Source organism: Equus przewalskii, chromosome 9, assembly GCF_037783145.1.
Source record: "Equus przewalskii isolate Varuska chromosome 9, EquPr2, whole genome shotgun sequence".
NCBI lineage: Eukaryota > Metazoa > Chordata > Mammalia > Perissodactyla > Equidae > Equus > Equus przewalskii.
In genome coordinates this window covers 70413138-70433077 of record NC_091839.1, presented here as the reverse complement: position 1 = coordinate 70433077, position 19940 = coordinate 70413138, and the positions used below count along the sequence as shown (strand labels likewise).

The 19940-nt window shown below is 36.1% G+C and overlaps 1 protein-coding gene and 1 long non-coding RNA gene across 51 annotated transcripts in view; one reads left to right on the top strand and one right to left on the bottom strand.

Moving 5' to 3' along the window:
- Positions 1-19940, top strand: part of TRDN (triadin) — a 393603-nt gene that overhangs the window by 23115 nt on the left and 350548 nt on the right. The gene's annotated exons all lie outside the window — the stretch shown is intronic.
- Positions 15265-19906, bottom strand: LOC139073399 (uncharacterized). The gene is made up of 2 exons (XR_011522091.1): positions 19694-19906; positions 15265-18549 (listed from the first exon to the last, which is right to left on the bottom strand). It is a non-coding gene; the product is annotated as an uncharacterized lncRNA (long non-coding RNA).

Sequence of the window (19940 nt, the reverse complement as noted above, 5' to 3'; positions counted from 1 at the left end):
CATTGAGAATGGCATGTGACTATGACTTAGCCATGTTGCTCTTTTTTGTACTCATTTTTAATTCTTTTCTATCTAAAATCTTTAATGCCCTGGCATTTACTAAGGTGTCACTTGTTAAACTTTAGTATATTTTTGGCCACCTTTAATCACTATTAAATGTAAGGAATCATTCTGCTCATTGACAAAATCAATTGGACAAATGCAAATTAAAGCTGTCTGTGAAATCATTTATAGTTATTGCTTAACACTTCGTTCTTCAGTTTGCAATGTTAATTAATTAATTAATTAATTTTGCAACTTTAATTTACTGCAAGGAGTTATTTTCAGAATTTCTCGTATGAATTTTGTCCTAATTATTTGGAAATTTTCTTACATTTCATCCAGCCACTCAACAATCATGTACTGAGTGCTTCTTTTTTAACTAGATATAGGAGAAGGTAATAATGATAGAGACTAGTGGGGAGAACAGACAGGAATTTTAATGCAGTGTAATAAGAACTCTGAGTTTTATAGAAGAGCAATTATGATTTATGCATATCATACTATGAGAGCACAGAAGTAAGATACTAGCCCATAGCAAAGCTGAGGGACCAAAGTGGAAACATTCTCAGGAAAGGATTCCAAATAGAGGAGATGCTTGAGTTAAGTCCTAGAAAGCCAGTTACAAGTCAGCTGGGAGAAAACCAAAGGGAAAAGTGACTAATTTCCTAATTTTGCCCCATCTATAGCTTATCAACTTTTTAAAAATCCTCTAATGTAGTTAAGAATTCAAGTGTTCATCAACCAGTTACTTTGAAACTGGTAGGGTACATTTCTTCATTTTTAAATATACAAGTAATTTACCTTTTAGACAAGTGAGAAAATACGATAAGCAGAAAGATGACAAAGACACAATCTCACTTTTGTTATGATTATATTACGATCTGCTAATTTCTTTTCATATATGTGATATAATTATGTAATATTCTAATTTTAAATGAGGTTCTACCTTGAGTAATACTTTATAATTTGATTTCCTTCATAAAAATTTCTTTAGCATCTTTTTATTTCAGTAAATATGAATTGTCATCAGCATTTGTATGGCAGTATTGTATTTCACTGTATTTTTTATTTAGACAATTCTTTTATTTTGGGTATGTATATTGCTTCTATTTTTTCATTATCACAAACTGTATGGAAATGATCGTAGTTTCGCTCAGCATGATTAATTCCTTGATGACAATTTAAAACACTGATTCAAAGATGGGTGATTTTAAGTTTTTGAAATATATTGACAAATTTTCCCCGGAAAGCTTAACCCAATTTTAATAACCATATTCAAAACGTGACGTTTATTTCCTCATCTCTTTGCCAAAACAGTATCATGTACTTTTAAATGTTTTCTGATATGATATGAGAAAAAATAATGTATCTCTTTTTAAAAATTTGCACTTTTTGCATAATGGGGTTGAGGTTTATCATTTATTGTTCAGTTGTGTTTCTTCTTTTGTGAATACCCTATATAATCCAGGATACATTTTGCCAAATTTGACGTATTTGTAACCACACGTTGCAAATTGTTTTCTTTCAATTTTCATTCATTTAGTCATTTCTTCATTAAAGATATTTATGATAAACACTACATTTATGAAAGTGTTTCAGGAATGTTAAAGTGAAATTGGCAATAAGATAATTAACATTCAGCATGAACATACTAGGAGCCAGATAAGATTGCAAATACTTGGCATATATTCTTTCATTAAATTATCATAACCACCCTAGAAAATAGATCATATTAATAATCAAATTTAAAGATAAGGGGACACTGAAGTACAAAGAGATTAAACGATTTACCCGTGATCAACCAGTTAGTAAGATGTACAGAGAGGACTTGAACCCATATTGTCTGAATTCATGTACATTGTATACTGAGTCAATATTATAGGACCTCTACTCCCAGAGTTTTTCATTCTGCCAAACTCTACACTTATTTTACCATCTTGACTCTTTTGCAAGCTGCGTGATCTTGAACAATTTACTTAACCTTTTTGTACCTCATTTTCCTCACATATGAAATGAGGTTGATAATTCTACCTCCCCCTTTAGGCTGTATTGAGGATTAAGTGAGAAAATAGATATAAAGCACTTGGGCAGGGAGTTTGGCACATAGTAAGCCCCTAATGAAAATCACATGCATATGAATCATGCATAATATAAAAAATATTTTTTATAACTAGCTACGCATTATATATACACATATGTGTACACATAGCATAGCTTCTTTCTCTTTTGTTGCTATTTTATAGTTCTTCCTGCCATTGGATGATGTAATTCATTTTCTAAAATTGACTTCTAGGTTTTTTCTCCTCTGATATAGATGAATTATTTTAATATGCTGGTGACTGACCATTTTTACTAAGTAGTGTTTTAAATTGCAATTTGAAGGGATCTTAGGGATAATGTAGCCCCACACTCTATTTTACAAATGAAGGCGCTAACACTTGAGCTGTAGTCAGCATCTGGGTCTCTGAGTCCCTGCCTGGCCCCTGGGTGTCACTGTGAGGACGCCAGTTCTCTGAGTTGTAATTGTTCGGTTCTTTCAGATACTGAGAGGTGAGACCTTGCACAATTAAACATGCACCCTTTGTCTCTGACTTTGATGGAATAATAGATATTTTTTCCAAGTCTCCTGCAAAAGGAGTAAATTTTTTAACACATTTTTCCCTAAACTTGCTACCCTGGAGTTATTTCTGGGAAGTTCTTTGAAGCTGTTGAAATTTGTGTTTTAAAAACCATACTTTGGGGCCAGCTCCAGTGGCCTAGCAGTTAAGTTCAGCACACTCTACTCCAGCAGCCTGGGTTTAGTTCCCAGGTGCATATGTACACCACTCATCTGTCAGTGGCCGTGTTGTGGTGGCAGCCCACATACAAAATAGAGGAGGATTGGTGATAGATTTTTGGCTCAGGACCAATCTTCCTCAGGGGGAAAAAACCCAACAACATAAACACATACTTTGATACTTCATTTTTCTGTGATAATCAAGTATACTAAATATGAGTTATATTAAGGAAGATGGAGTGTTAGAAATAACAGTTCATGTATCCCTGAACATCAGTCCACAGATAATGTTTACACATGGGTGGAATTGGAAAAATAGAAATACAGGGAGATTGACATTCACTAAATTCTCGAAACATAAGCAGCAGTGATGTCTTGAACACATGATCTAGTGGGTTACTTCTAGGCGATGCTTTCCCATGAACTCATTGATACTTAGCGATGATAACATAATGGTGTGTGTTTACAGGACACTTGAGGGCTTTCTCTTGCATTTTCATAAAAGACCCTTTCTGGTATAACCAACTAGTAAGATAGAATGGGTATTTTTATCTTGATTATTTTTACGGATAAGAAAACTGAAGCTCAGTTTAGTTAAATCTCCCATGTAATAAATATTGATGATATAATAATATTTTGAGCATATATAATGTGACTAATGCTGTACTAATAACTTGCTAGGTGTTATCTCATTTAATCTTTGTAACAAATCTATCAGATAGCTACTATTATGATCCCCATTTTACACACCAGAAACATGAACGTTGGAGAGGTGACACGACTTACCTGAGTGGTGGAAGCTTGGGCTGTTAAGTATCGCATTCACCTCAGGCTTCTAAGTTCAATATTTTTACTTTCACTTGCAGTTAGTAAATTTGGAATGTATTTTGGCACCGTATTGGCACTTCTTTATAATAAAAGCTATTTTGAAAGCATAGACCTGAAGACGTTACTAATGAAGTTAGACATTTCCATATGGGAAGCATGTGAACGTGTTTGAAAATCTTGCTGAAACAAGGCAAATATGGTAGCATATTTGTGAATTCAAGCGCAATCTGTGTATAGAGTGATTGCAGGCTCTGAGGGAGACAACCGGATGCTTTCTTGACGTAGCAGAGTGCCACGAGCTGAAAGTACATTCTATATGTGTTAAGGCACAGTATTCTTATAAATTAATGTAATTTGTGTATAGCGAGCAAGAATATGATAACATTTTATGACTCTATTTTGAGGTTCCTTCTGAGTTTCTCCATGGGATATATCAACATATATAACCTAATTTTTCTATAACTAATAGTAAATTTATACACATCAGTGTAGATGCTCCTTTAGTAAATCCAGATGAGTTTAGTCTGTGAACCATAGTTACTTTGGGATTTCCAAATTAGCAGAATTTGGAACCACATACCTCACAATAGAAGCAGAAAGTCCTTAAGAAACAATTTATGAAAATAAATCAATAAAGCAATCCCTCTTTAATACAATAATCCAATAATACTGGAACTGAATTTAGTTTGTTTTTGAGAAACCACTGGTGACTTTCTGAAAGCTTTGCACTATTTTGTAACTATTTGGTACGAAGAGAACACTGCAGCCCCTTTCAGTGGAGGCAGAGGCTGAGAACAAGCTTATCCAGTGCTGCCTGGGGACCTCCCGGGGGCCCCAGGGTACACGCGCATCTTAGCATCTTGTATAGTGTTTTCTAGTGTGTGGTACATGTACCACTAATAGTACACAAGATAAATGTTTGTGATATAAAGATTAACATTTCTATTTTACTGATCATGTATTCATGTCAATATTTATTAGAAACAACATAATTAGCACATCTAACTCAAAAGGTATAGGTATTTATAGACTTTATTGACTAGATGAAGCTATTTTTCTGAAAATTTTGTTACATAAATTTTGAAAAATGGTAGATAACTTTATAGCTTAAGGTATATCAAAGAGAATATTTCAATTAAGATAAAAAGCTTATTTAATAAATAATGCATGGACATGGTGGCGTTCAGAAGAATATCAATGGACCCTTTGCTTATACCATATACAACAGTAAATTCCAGATAAAGTAAAAGCTTAAATATAAAAAATAAAACAAAAAATGTCTTGGGAAAAAAATCTAGAAAACTTATGTGTAAAGCCCAGTGACGAGGACCTTCCTAAGACTGAAAATATAGAATCTATTTTTCAAAAAGATAGACATATTAATATTCAAATCTATGTAAATCTATAAGACAATAGAAAATACTGTAAATAAAGAGGAAAGCAAAAACAAAGAGAAAAAACATGCTGTATTTAATAAAAGTCTATATTTGGTCAGATGTATATAGGCATTTATGTAAAATTCACGTTTATGTGTGGATGAATAATAAAGTTAAATTAAAAGATTTTTCAGATATATAATAAAAATAGTATAAATTGTATTTTATTACATTTGAAATAATAAAGCTTATACTTAAGTTATTAAAATATTTCTTTAGGGTCCTTCTGCTCAGTTAAATTGTTTTATTTATTTATTTATTTATTTATTTATTTGGTGAGAAAGATTGGCCCTGAGCTAACATCTGTGCCAATCTTCCTCTGTTTTCTATGTGGGATGTTGCTGCAGCATGGCTTGAGAACTAGTGTAGGTCTGTGCCTGGGATCTCAACCCACGAACTCGGGGCCACTGAAGTGGAGTATACAGAACTAAACCACTAGACCACCAGGCAGACCCCCTAAATTATTTCATTTTCATCTTTATAATTTTATTAAATGTCTCCCTTTTAATCTCGCTTAAACTACAAATATATTCAGCAAATTGTTGATTGATGGAAAACTTGGAGGTAGACTTCAGTTTGGTCACCTTGACCAATGACCACGACCTTTGAAAGGATCTATTTTCCAATAATGGGCTTTGGCTGGGCTTTGTCTTTTCACACTGATAATGAACCTACTGAAAGTTGCAGTTGAAAGTTTTACTCAATAACATTAACCATAATATAGAGAATAGGAGGCTTAAAATATATTGGGGCATAAAAGTTCATTTAAACTATGACTAAAATTTATAAAAACTCATTTCTTTAGAAGAAAATCTTTTTTTTTCTTTTTTATTAAATAGGCTTTTTTTTTGTTTTTGCTTGCTATCACTCAATGGTCTTGAATCATTTAGCTTTCATTGAATGGTTTATGATTCAAATATATATATTTGTATATTTGTGCAAATATGTATATTTGCGTGGCTTTAATAGAAATACTTATTAAAATCTTTATTTTGACAGAATGCAACTGGAAAAAGCAGCATACTACCTGACTACTTTGTTACAAGAGTCACAATGATGGCATCTTACTGCTCAAATTAAAAACTTATTTTGTAAACAAATAAATCTTCATGAATCTACCCAACAATGGTACAAAAATCACATCCCCTTATATGTGCAGTGAAATACGTATGTGTGTGTATGTGTAAATGTTTGGCATATTTATTAATAATTATAAAAGGCTAAAAACTAAGATATGACCAGTATTTTCTCCAAATAGAAATACCAAGTTATTCTAGTGACTGTAAATGCATCATTTTCCCTAGCAAATCTGCTTCTTTTCCTCAATTGTCTGCCTTGGTGAATGACACCACCTACCTACCTTCTACATCTAGAACTCTAATAATCAAATCACCAATCCTCCCACCCTCTAATCAGAAAATCATTAGCCTTCCCCATTCCACAACTCTAATTATTAAACCACCCAAGTCCTGCAGATATTCTTTCCTGAATATTTCTGAATTCCATCTTTTTCTCTCCATTCCTTATGCCATCACAAGGTCAACCTCTTATCACAGAAGCCTGGGTTTCCGCCAAATACTCTAATTTCGTTTCTGAGTCTTGCCTCAACTCCTGTGGCCTGCTGTTTAAATAAACTTACTCAAATGCAAATATGATCAAGATCCTCTGTGTATCATTCAGCTCTGGCTTGCCCTGTTATCTGTTACAAAGCGGAATGTCCTCATTTCAGCAGTCACAGACATTGTAGATGTATTTTCTGCCTCCTTATCTCTATCCTCTTCTCTCTCTGTTCTGCTGCAAGTCCCTTTGCCTCCAGTGATGTGAACAGACTTTCAGTTTCATAAATATAGGCTTCTTTCATCCTCTCAGCTTTTACACATGCTGTCCTTCTGCCTGGCTTAGGTGTCCTCCTCACACTAAGTTCTCACACTGGCCAGGGCAGGACACCATCACATGGTTAGCAAACTATGCTGTGGTTTTGGTTCATTTGCCTGTCTTCCTCAACAGTCTCTAAGCTCCTGGAGGAAAGAACCAGGTCTTGTCTGAATTTTTATCTCCAACACTTCACTGTTACTCTAGATGCTCAATATACATTTACTGAATGAATAGGAAGGGGCCAAATTATGATAGCCACTCAATAGTCAACTTTGTTTTAGCAATCTTCTGAGAAGTCAGCAATTTATTTCAGATAGATGCAGTGTTAATTTTTTTTTTTTTTTTTTTTTTTGATGAGGAAGATTGGCCCTGAGCTAACATCTATTGCCAATCTTCCTCTTTTTGCTTGAGGAAGATTGTCCCTGAGCTAACATCCGTGCCAATCTTCCTCTGTTTCGTATGTGGGACGCTGCCATTGCATGGTGTGATGAGCAGTGTGTGGGTCTGTGCCTGGGATCCGTGTGTGGGTCTGTGCCTGGGATCCGAACCCTTGAACCCCAGGCCGCCAAAGCAGAGCATGCCAACCTAACTACTAAACCACAAGGCAAGTCCTTCAGGGTTATTTTTTTTTATAACAATATTAACTATAGTCTCATTTTCTTTAAGAACACATAGGAGTATATCAGTAAGGGTGGGTACATTATTGCAACTGATGCATTTAAGAAAAGTAGTACCAGATGAATTTGAATGGATAACTCAGTTCATCCCCAATGGTACTTTTGGAAAAGCATGTTTCAAGGTAGACATTTCTGGAAAGATCCAAAATTTTTTTCTTCTTTTTTATTGTGGTCATGATAGCTTATAACATTGTGAAATTTCAGTTATACATTAATATTTGTCATACACCATGTAAGTCTTCCCCTCCACTCCTTGTGCCCACCCTCCATTCTCCTTCCCCCTGGTGACCACTAATTTTTTCTCTTTGTCCATAAATTTGTTTATATTGCACATATGAGTGAAATCGTACAGTGTTTCTGTTCTTGTACCAGTACTGTGCTATGTTGATTACTATAGCTTTGTAATATATTTTGAAGTCAGGGATTATGATGCCACCAGCTTTGGTATTCAGGGTCTTTTGTTGCCCCATATGAATTTTAAGATTTTTTTTTTTCTGTTAAGATTGGCACCTGAGCTAACAACTCTTGCCAATCTTTCTTTTTTTTTCTGCTTTATCCCCCAAAATCCGCCCCCCTAGTTGTGGCATGTGGGACGCCGCCTCAATGTGGCCTGACCAGCGGTGCCATGTCCACGCCCAGGATCCAAACCAGCGAAACCCTGGGCCACCACAGCGGAGCGCGCGAACTTAACCACTCGGCCACGGGGACGGCCCGAATATTAAGATTCTTTGCTCTATTTCTGTGAAGAATGTCATTGGGATTCTGATTGGGGTTGCATTGAATCTGTATATTGCTTTAGGTAGTATGGACATTTTAACTATGTTTGTTCTTCCAATCCATGTGCGTGGAATATCTTTCCACTTCTTTACGTCATTATCGATTACTTGGCACGATACAAATTTTTAAAAAATGTTGCAAAGAAGATGTACAAGGGAGTTTCCAGTTTTCATCTCAGCTAAGGATTCAGGATCTGTGCATGATGGACAATGGTAGTAAGAAAAGTGTAAAGAATCTCAAATCTTTAAAAATTAGGGAGAGCAATGTCTAGGTCTTTCCTTTTCATTCTCACAGCATAGAACAATGCCTGGAACACAGGTAAATGCTGAGCAAATATTTGATGAATGAATAAATGCATGAATTTGGGGGAATAATTGAATGAATGAATGAATTGAGCTCATATTATAATATTACACTATGAGATAAAGTAAACCAAATATAGTATCATAGTAAGATGGCTTGACAAATCACAATACAGAAAGAAAACAGGTACAGAGAAAGACCCATAGGAGGGAAGGGAAATAACTCTAAATATAATTTATTGTACTACAGTTTTCGTAAAAGGTAAGATGTGGACTGAGTTTAATCTGAAAGACATAATCAAGTGTTTACATTTTTCCTAAGTGACCTCTCAGATAAGACTAAATCATGCTTCTCATTCCTGGTTCCAATTGCGTGTCTGTGATCTTAGTTTAGATTATGTTTACAACTCATGAAAAACCAAACTTGGACTGAAACACAGGCATGCTTCTTTTCTATAATGCCTTTCTAATTTCTTTTGTCTGATTATGTTTAAACCAAACAAAAAAAGTCAAAATAAATAGTATTATGATTGTGATTGGATTTTAACAGCCCCATGATCTATGCATTATGTTATATATTAGCCTTTGGAATAACAAAGATCTGAGTTCTAAATATCTGAGATTTAAATAAGAACTGATGCTAGATTGAATGATACATCTCAAAGTTAAAATTTAATTTCATATTGCTGCATAATTTTATAAATCTAAATTGCATACTTATTTTAAAAACAATCACTGTCCTTTGGCTAAAGACATAAGATGAAGTCATTGTTATGAGGACATAACATAGTGATTAAGTTTTTGCCTTTGTTGCTGTTTTGAGATTTTATCCTGGGCTGTGGTTGCCAGGCCATAGGGCCTATGGAAACAATGTGAGTCTTGCTTTGAAAGCTGCCCTTTCTAAAGCCTTCCTCCGTAAGTGCAGACAGGGGGATGTTTATGGTAAGTATTAATGATTTCCTTGGAGCTCAGTTTCTCTATGTCACTAGCAGCATCTTCTTTCCTTTTCCTTCATTTGGCAATAGGTTCAGATAGGGTAACTCCTGGCATCAGTTGCTTTGGGAAAGGCAACAGACTCAGTTAAACTTGAATCTCTTCTTATCATTTAAAACTCACCTTGAAGTCAGATTCAAATATAATGTCTCCTCACTAGAATGTAGACAGCATGAGAGTAAAGACTTTATTCTCAGCCCTTAGAACAATCCCTGACATGTGGTTACCTCAGTAGGTTTTTGCATTATTCTTGATGCTCTAGTTCCAGCTGATAGAACCAACTAAGTCTAATTATCTGGGTTCTAGCCCTGACATCACTATTTTCTAGTACTTATCACATAATCTCTCTGAGCATCAGATTCCTCTTCTCTAAAGAGAGAATGGGATTAGCTGACCAGCATACCTCAGGAAGACCAGTTCATATGATATATGTGAATTTGGAGTTGCAAATTCTGCAGTCTTACACCAGTGTATGATATTGTTAGCCCAACAATCAAACAAAAACTTTTGAACTGGTTGTTACCTACTGACCTACAGTTCTGCAGTGCATATAGATCAAGACAGGGACTGCCACGCGTTGTGCCCTGCAGAAGGATCCCTGATTGCCTAGTCGAAGAGGCAAAAAGGAGTACAAATCTAGTATGTTCTCTACTCAACAAGCCCTGAGCTCTGGTGTAGCAGCTGTGACTTCTTAGAAGAAGGGACGCCTTCTACTAACAAGCACAAATGAGGCGTTTGGAGCAGCTGGGGCCTTGGCTTAGATCACCATTCTTTGATTCTCTGTTACGCTGGGTTTAGTGTTGAAAAAAATGTAGTCCCTGCTATGATGAAATCTGCTTTTCAAGTTACAGAAAGGGCTGAAACGTCGTTCTTTTTTTTTTTGCTGAGGAAGATTTTTGCCCTGAGCTAACATCTGTGCCAATCATCCTCTGTTTTGTGTGTGGGTCACTGCTGTAGCATGGCCACTGATGAGTGGCGTAGGTCCACCCCCAGGGTTGCCGAGGCCACGTGCGCCAAACTTTACCACTAGGCCATGGGGCAGCCCCTGCAACTTTATTCTTAAATCCTCGTGGCTAGACATGCAGCAAGAGTGGGCAAAAGATGTCGATGATGGCGCGTAATTGTGGATTGCTTTAACCCTTTTCAAGGTGAAGCATTGTGTTGTTCACAGAGTTGATCAATTTTGGCCCTTAGAAGTCAGAATTGCCCATGGCAACACATTTTGTTAGCTTCAAAATGAGAATTCTGTCTCTGCTATACATCCAGAAGAATATAAAACTTTAGTTCTAAAATCTTTATTAAAACTCTATGTGCAAATATTTAATGTTCATTATCTCAAGTTTGATTATGCTATGCTTCAAGTAGCCTTTCCTGGCCAGCCTTGTATACTAACGCAAATAAACTGTCAGGTATGGTTGGCAGGACGAGTGAGGAAAGGATAAGAAATAAGGTGGATGCAGCACTTTTTTTTTATTTTTAAAAATATTTTCATATTTGGAAATTTTAAGTTGTGTTCAATTATTCAACTGATAAGTACAATATAAATAATAAATTATTTTAGTGTTTAAAAAATTTATAAAATCTCATAAATACATACAATACTATGCTATAGATACAATTGTGCTGAACCAAGACAGAATCCTGCTCTCCAGAGTTTAAATTTAGGAAGCAAAAAAGGGACAATGGATTTAGTCCTCATACCTATGAACAAGGCAATACCTCCCAATAATACTTATAATTGTCTGTGACTAAGATGGTGGTTGCTCTCCTTCCTCAGTCCTCTTCCTCCACCATCTATAACCAGAGGTGTTAATGTTTTCTAACACAGAACACTGAATTTTCTTTCCATCCCCATTTGTCTCTACCTGGACATGACTTAGGACCCAGAAAAGCTTAGAACAGCAAGCACCACTCCTTTCCTCGCAAACTCTTTTCCCATCGCTCCCCCATTCTCCCATAGCAGAGCCTCCTGCCCCTCTCCTTAGCCCGCGCTGCCAGGAGTCTTCACCATTCACTCCATCGTTGACTCACTTACTCCATTGTCCCTCCTTGTCTGACCTGAAATCCCTCCCCTTTATACATCCAACCCAGGTGCCAGTCCCAGAAGAACGCACCACCATTGTTGGCTCCCTCCTCCAGGGGAGCTGAAGGCAGTGGCTGAAATTCAGTGGTGTTCCACCTGCAGACACCCTGGGGGCTTAGGAGATGGGAGAGCACCCTATTTTATAACAAAGCTTCAGACACTTGATGATGATCTGGTGATAAAGGGGTAGATGAAAGTGTGCCCCTGGAACAACTGCCTGGGCCTGGTAACACAAAGGCAACAGAGGAATTCGTTCTCTAATGCAGCACACGTTTGGAGCATCTACTACATAAAGCACCATGAGATATTCGATATTCAGGTCAGCAGGCCAATTCAATGACACTTACTTAGAGCCAGTCATTGTGCCGAGCACCGGAGGTATGCAAATGAAGATGACAAGCTTCAAGGAGCTTACCTTCTAGTGGAGACCCAGAAACATAAACAGGCAACTGCAATATCATACGGTAGGCCTAAGGTAAATGTACAAAAAGAGTGGTCTGGAAGCATTCAGGAGGGACATTTAACTCACCCTGGCGGTTTATATATAAGGCTTCCTAAAAGAGCTGAGGCTTGAGCTGCCGAGGACTTGCTCACATCCCTTATGTAGGTAATATACAAACACAAAAAAACACGAGGATGTCTAAGGTTTTATTTGTATAACAATTCAGCTGCATAATATGAAAAAGGTTTTGATGGGCATATTGAGACCATAACCAACCTTCATAACATTCTTTAATTAAAATGGAGAAATACATTTGTGCTCCAAATAACCACCTTATGAAAAAATCCTTTGGGACCTAATGCTTGTTTAGAATAAATAATAGCACCAAATTGTGGAAGAGATTAACAAAAACAGCAATACTGTGCTTTTTGTAATTGGTGGTGAATGCATTAAAACACTTTGAGTTTTTCATATGAATGAAAATGCCTGATTTTACCAATTATGCATTCCGAACATTGGTAGGAGAAATACATTTCTGAATTGTTTACATCTCTTGGCTTTATTATAATGGTAGTTATGAACGAGTTGAACATCAGTTGTATACTTTGCAATGTAAAGTCTCTTCAGAGAAATGAATCTCTAAGCCTCAGGGCTCACGTTCTCCGTTATATAACCCCAATTATCATATACATGAAAAAGTGGTTTAATCTCAATACTTCAGAATTCCATGTACAGAGCAAAATGAATGAATAGATGGATCTCAAATAATTTCTCCCCCAAGAGAGACATTTTCAAAAGCCATACTTATATGGAAGAATATCACTATTATCAATAATAAATTAAAGTAGGAAAGGTTGGTAATAAAGGAAAAAGAGTTAACAGCTGTTGTGTCTGACACTGTACTTAATACTTTATTCCTCATGTTAACCCTATGAGTTGGTTTCAATGATCTTGGTTTTATAGGTAAAAACTAAGGCGCAGTTGCTAGTAAGGAGGAAAGTCAGGATTCAAACCCAGCTCTGTCCCACCTAAACCCTACTTTTATGTCACTGTGCCATATGCCTCCTCTCTGCGTGATTAATATTTATAAAATGCCAGCTTAAATTATTATTTCCAAATTTTAAAACCATTTAATATATGTTTTTAATTTCTTCCTTCGTCAATTACTCTCCTGGAGTCAAAGATCAGGGATTGGCAAACATTTTCCTGTAAAGTTCTGTAAATATTTCAGATTTAAAATATTAAATATATAAATATTAAGTAGTAAATAGTAAATATTTTAGATATTAAAATATTTTAGACAGTAAATATACTAGTAAATATAGTAATATTTTATTAGTATTTTTAATTTTATTTAATTTAATAATTTAATTATTATATTTATTTTATTTAATATTTTATTATTAGTATTATTAGTAATAATAGTAAGTATTTTAGATTTGTTGGGCCATGTGGTCTAGGTTGCAATTGCTAAATGCTGTTTCTATAGCAGGAAAGCATAGACAATAGACAAAATAACAATATAAACAAATGAGTCTGGTTGTGTTCCAATAAAATTGAGTCCTGAAGAGGGAGTCAGGGGCAAGATGGACAATTGGGTGAAGTCATTTCAGACTTAGGCTGCAGACAACTCTCATTCACAGAGGAGTGAGAGGACACAGTGTGTCCCAGGCATTACAGAGATTTGGGGTTTGCTGGAGTATGTAATTGGAAGGAATGAGCAATGGGAGCTGGAGTCACCTAAGACTTGCTGTGTGCAATTCTTTTTTTTTTTTTAAAGATTTTATTTTTCCTTCTTCTCCCTATAGCCCCCCAGTACATAGTTGTATATATTTTAGTTGTGGGTCCTTCTAGTTGTGGTAAGTGGGATGCTACCTCAGCATGGCCTGATGAGTGGTGCTAAGTCTGCGCCCAGGATTCGAACCCGTGAAACCCTGGGCCGCCTAAGTGGAGCATGTGAACTTAACCACTCGGCCACAGGGACAGCCCTGGTATGTGCAATTCTTTATGCTCATGACTTTTGTCATTGTTAAGGTTAGGTCTTGGTAGATAACAGCCTCAAGGTGGAGATGGCAATTACACTGTTTGTTCGTTTTGTCTACCTGCATAACAGCATGTCTATTGCAACTAAGCCTTTGTTATAGGGCGCATGCCCTTGATGGCACTTACTGAGCACTCCAGATTTCCTTGAAGACTATCACATGCTTTCATTTTCAGCTGTTCTTGGTCACTGAGGAAGGGAGGGGCTCCCCTGATTGCAGACAATTGAAGAGACACCCACAAAGTCCCCCAGTCAGCACCGCTCCAGCTTCTAGTTTACCGTTCCATACCCAACTTCTTGCTATTAATCGGTGGCGTATTTTTAATGTCTTCTTTTTAATAATGTGACAGGGCCTTTTCTGGTTACTCCTTCCTTTCACAAGAACCAAAACCATCTTTAAAAGAAGATAAAAAGAATACTTGAATGCTTTTTAACTTCTCATTTAGCTTTGCAAATCTATTTATGGAAAGTCCACTTAGCAGCTATTCAGTCTTTCATTAGGATCCACTGCAGGGCAAATTGATTTAGTCCTATTCACTAATGATAGCTTGCTTTAGGTCATAGAATCTGACGAGGATGTGACTACTGAAAAGTGCCCTATGAAAAATAATAAAATACTGCTTCATAGGGGACACTGCTAGAATAATGAGTTTTAAAAGACTTTTATTCATAAGATCTATCAAAAGTACAAATGAATAATGGAATAAATTAATAAGTGATTTCATTAAAGTGTTCTGCTTTACATAATTTACATAATTAAGACTTAGATCTTACAGATTGTTCTCAGTTTCCATTTTATGAGAAACAATTTGCAGAGCACCAGGAAACGTTGCTATTTTGCTATAACATGCGGTTCAGTGGTACCATGGAGCCTATGGATTCAAACGCTGTCATTAACTCATGGATAGAGAATTGTGGTGCCCACAGTGTAACCTAATGTTGCTGCCCTATCACAGAGGCATGTTCTGAGCTGGAACCATATTCTAGACTTATTTTTGCTTGTTTGTTTGTTTTTATTTTTTGTTTCAAGTATGAAGCCTTCTTGCTAGAGAATGAGATCTCATCATTTGGCCACTGAGAATTCCTCAGCATTGGTTGATAAATTGAAACGCTTGGTTTTTTAATGTTAAAGCTATGTTATCTAAATAACATTAAAAAATATGTTCAAATCTATTTTTTGACATTTCACATCATGACTTTTCAGCTGTTTATTAACCCTAAAAGGATCCCTGTGTTGTAAGAGCTGAGGGGAGTAGATTTTGTTGCGTAAATTTTCTGAGGCTCAGTTAACAATTATTACATCCAGGATTTCATTCTGTTTACTAACATTCATACTTTAGTCATTTCTTAATTATCTGAGAGAATTTTTCTTTTTCTGGGATTAGTGAATGAAGCAGGTATCCTTTGGAGAAACAATTTTATTGTAAATATTTTGATTTAGCTATTATCAGTTTTTTTTATGACATCTTGTAATTAAACCATACAAAGGCTACTACGTCTAAGAAAATTTTCTCTGAAAACGTAACATCCATAAATCCCGATTCCTTTGGCATTTTAAATGTGTGGTCTTTATTTACATTATAGTTTATAGATTAATAAGGAATCAAGGATAGGATTATTTAAATATTAAATATCTGGTTAAAAGGATCTAATATTTGAATTTAGTGAAAGAATGAATAATTTGGACAAGTAGCTGTGATAAATATCTGACAACTGCAGTTACTTTGAATGTTTCTATTCTATTATTTCACTAAAATATATTGATGGCATGAGCCTGACTAACCTACTGTGTGTATGTTTACGTGCACATACATATTTTAAAATACACACATTTATATATACATATATTTTTGAATCTAACATTTCTATAACAGAAGGAAAATAATTAAGAGCATTACAACCAGAACCCATCACTTGAATAATGTCGCAGTTTCAAGTTACCTTTGGAATTTGAGAAGGAATCATGAATTTCCTAAGCAAATTGATTAATGCAAGGCTTCATTTTTACACAAGTCCTTAATGGTAATACCTTAGAACAAATCATAAAAGATAATTTTATGGTATGGTTAAGAGACCATATGGTATTTTTCATGGGTTGAGTTATGTGTCCCCTCTTTGCCCCCATGTATATGTAGAAGTCCTAACTCCCAGTACCTCAGAATGTGACCTCATTTGGGGACAGGGTCTTTACAGAGGTAACCAAGTTGAAATTAGTTCAGTGGCGTGGGCTGCAATCCAATCTGACTTGTGTTCATATGAAAAGGGGAAAATTTGGAGATAGACACGCAAACAATGAGAATACCAAACGACCATGAAGACAGCCACCGACAAGCCAAGGAGAGGGGCCTGGAACAGATTCTTCCCTCGCGGCCTTCAGAGGAAACTAACGCTGCCAACACCTAGATTGGAGATTTTTGGCTTTTGCAACTCTGAGGCAATAAATTTCTGTTTTTTAAGTCACCCATTTGTGGTTCTTTTTCATGGCAGCTCTAGAAAACTGTTACAGTGTTTAACTTTACCCCAAATGACAAATCAATCTTTTACCACATTAGGTTTTGACGAATCTTACTCATATGATGACCTTCATTTTATCCAAGTGCTCTTTCTGAGTCACTGTGGCTTCTGAAATGACTGATTTTTTCCCAGGAAATCATATATATACGATATCTCTCTCTCTCTCTCCAGAAAATCTGGCTTGTGTGATGATTTTGTTTCCCTGGAGCAGAGACGCTATATAAATCTAAAGCAATATAATTGTGATCAGTTTTGGGTCTAGGGTATTAACCATTATGATTTTGTCTGGAAAACTGCCTTAGTAAAACTTTATGATCAGATTCTTTTTACAATATGTGGAATCTTTTATAGAAGGCACATTTAATCAGAAGTAAGACATGGAAAAGAATTGATGCTATCTTCAAAGAACCTCCTCTAAATATCGAACCAACAGGTTTAATATTAAAATTTGGATATTTAATATGTTTCCCTTTTGTTGTAAAATTAAAAAGGAAAGTGATTTTTTTTTTAAAGATTTTATTTTTTCCTTTTTCTCCCCAAAGCCCCCCGGTACATAATTGTATATTCTTCGTTGTGGGTCCTTCTAGTTGTGGCATGTGGGACGCTGCCTCAGCGTGGTTTGATGAGCAGTGCCATGTCTGCGCCCAGGATTCGAACCAACGAAACACTGGGCCGCCTGCAGCGGAGTGCGCGAACTTAACCACTCGGCCACGGGGCCAGCCCCAGAAAGTGATATTTTATGCAAGAAAAATGATCCCTAAACTGTTTCTCATTTCTCTCTCCTCTGCTAAGATAGAAAGAGACATTGGATAGCAAACATCGTGTAGAGCGTAGAGCTAGGGCCATGTTACTCAAAGGAAGGCTGCTTAGTGGTTGCTAACAATGCATGCTATAGGGCAACCACAATTTTATAAAGCTTATTTTACTGAATCCGCTATGGCTTGGTGATATCAATGCAGTTGTAATGCTGGAATAAGCTTAGTCAATTAAAGCTTATAAAAATGTTCACTCCTTAGAAACAACTGTTCCAAGTGATCTAAATATCAGAAATATGGGACTGTCCATAGTAAAATGCTATTCCAAGAAGCTACTTCAAATGACAGGATAGGGGATTTGCCTGTTCCATGTAATATTGACAGTCCAACACCAAGAGTTGACCCTGAACTGACTCTGAGGAATATCCTCCTCTCTTCCGGTCTCTAGCACTAATGACAAAGTTGAGTTCACTTGACAGTCAATACCAAGCAGTTTCTTAGAGGACAAGCGTGTAATTTTCCATTTATTTCTTACTCCTTGAGGGGCTGAGGATATAATTTTATATCCAGAATACTCAATGAAACGAATGTTTTTCTGCCTAGTATAAAAGGAAATTTTGAGGGGTGTGAACAGGCTAGAGGGAAAATGTTCGATCGTTCATCATTTTGTTAATATCTTTGCTTTTTAAAATAGTTTTGGATCAGAACTGTAACTGCCCAGAGAAAAAACCTTTTATTAGTTGCCAATGAGTGACATCTTCCTCACGTGAAGTTTAAGACCAATTTTAGATCTATTTGGACAAACAATCCGGAGGATGAAAATATTAGGGACTAAGCAATACACAACACTTTGAAAACTCCCATCCTAAGGGTCATGAGTAGACTTCAGAAAACCGGTTCTAACTCCTCTGTTCCACTTTCCTTTCACATCAAAGAGGAATCGACTACTTGCCTCATTCTGTAGTTGCGTGCAGCTCCATCAGCGGTTTCTAAAACTCTGTGAGCTCCCTGGAAGAAAGATTTGTATAAAGTGTTATTTATGTTTACCTAATTGCTTGCATTTTTGAAATATGGGCATGGATACCTTAATGTTCTTTTCAGAAATGCATAAAAGAGTTTCAAGCTCATTTAGAAGTCCTTTGAAAGGCACAGGAAAGTGCCTTTTTTTCCCTATAGATTAAATGATTAAAAAAAAAAACAGAGGAAATTTCTCTCTCTAAATTTTCAGGCTGCATTTTCTTCATGCAATATGCATATTTTCTTTATAGCATATGCGGACTCAATCCGGAAAGGGGAAGGACTTGGTAAGACTGTCCTTATCTGTTCTTAACCTTTCAAATAGCTTAATGAAGATTTGGGTTCAAGTTAAACAAAATATAGTAATGTCTTATCACAGTGGGGCCCAATTCTAAGTATATATACTTTTTCTCACAAAAGTTCTTAAGTATTTTACTTCATTAGAGATAAAAAAAATTCTCTGGATCTATTTTGAATCCAATTATGGCAACGGCACTAATTCTGGAGTAAATATAGAAAGTGTCAATTTATATTACCGATAATTAAAAATACATGAAGATGGGGATAACTTATTGTAATTTTCATTTCAAAAGACCCTGGGATAGTCAATAAAATTAGTCATGTCCCTACTTAATGGTTACATACTCTACAGTGTCCTTCATACACATATGAAAAATACTAAATTATGGAATTACTACAGCTTTTCCAACAAATGGATGGAAATTTCCTTATAAATAGAAAATGCAGGTCCAGTTTTATTGTATTTAAACACATCAAAAAATAAGCCAGGGGCCGGCTCCGTGCCGAGTGGTTAAGTTCGCACACTCCGCTGTGGCAGCCCAGGGTTCGGATCCTGGGCACGGACATGGCACCACTCGTCAGGCTACGTTGAGGCGGCATCCCACATCCCATATCTAGAAGGACCTGCAACTAAGATATACAACTGTGTACAGGGGAGGTTTGGGGAGATAAAGCAGGAATAAAAAGAAAAAGATTGGCCCAGGTGCCAGGTGCCAATCCTTAAAAAAAAAAAAAAAAGATTGGCAACAGTTGTTAGCCCAGGTGCCAATCTTAAAAAAATAAATAAATAATAATAATCCAGCTTGATTCATGAAACATTTGCCTAACAACTCACCGAGAGAAGTAAACCTAAAAGAAATTTAGGTCTTAGTTCCAATGTTTCCTTAAATTTCCTGAAAGTAGCTGATGGCACTGTGAGAAATCCATCGTTTCATATGAGTATAGTTGTAAGCAGAAGCTTTCCATAAAGTCCTTATCATTATTACTGAGTATATTTACAGGAAGAAAGTATGAATATGGTATGTGCTTTTTTCTTTTTTTTTTTTTTTGCTGGGGTAACTGTCACATGCTCTTAATGGAAA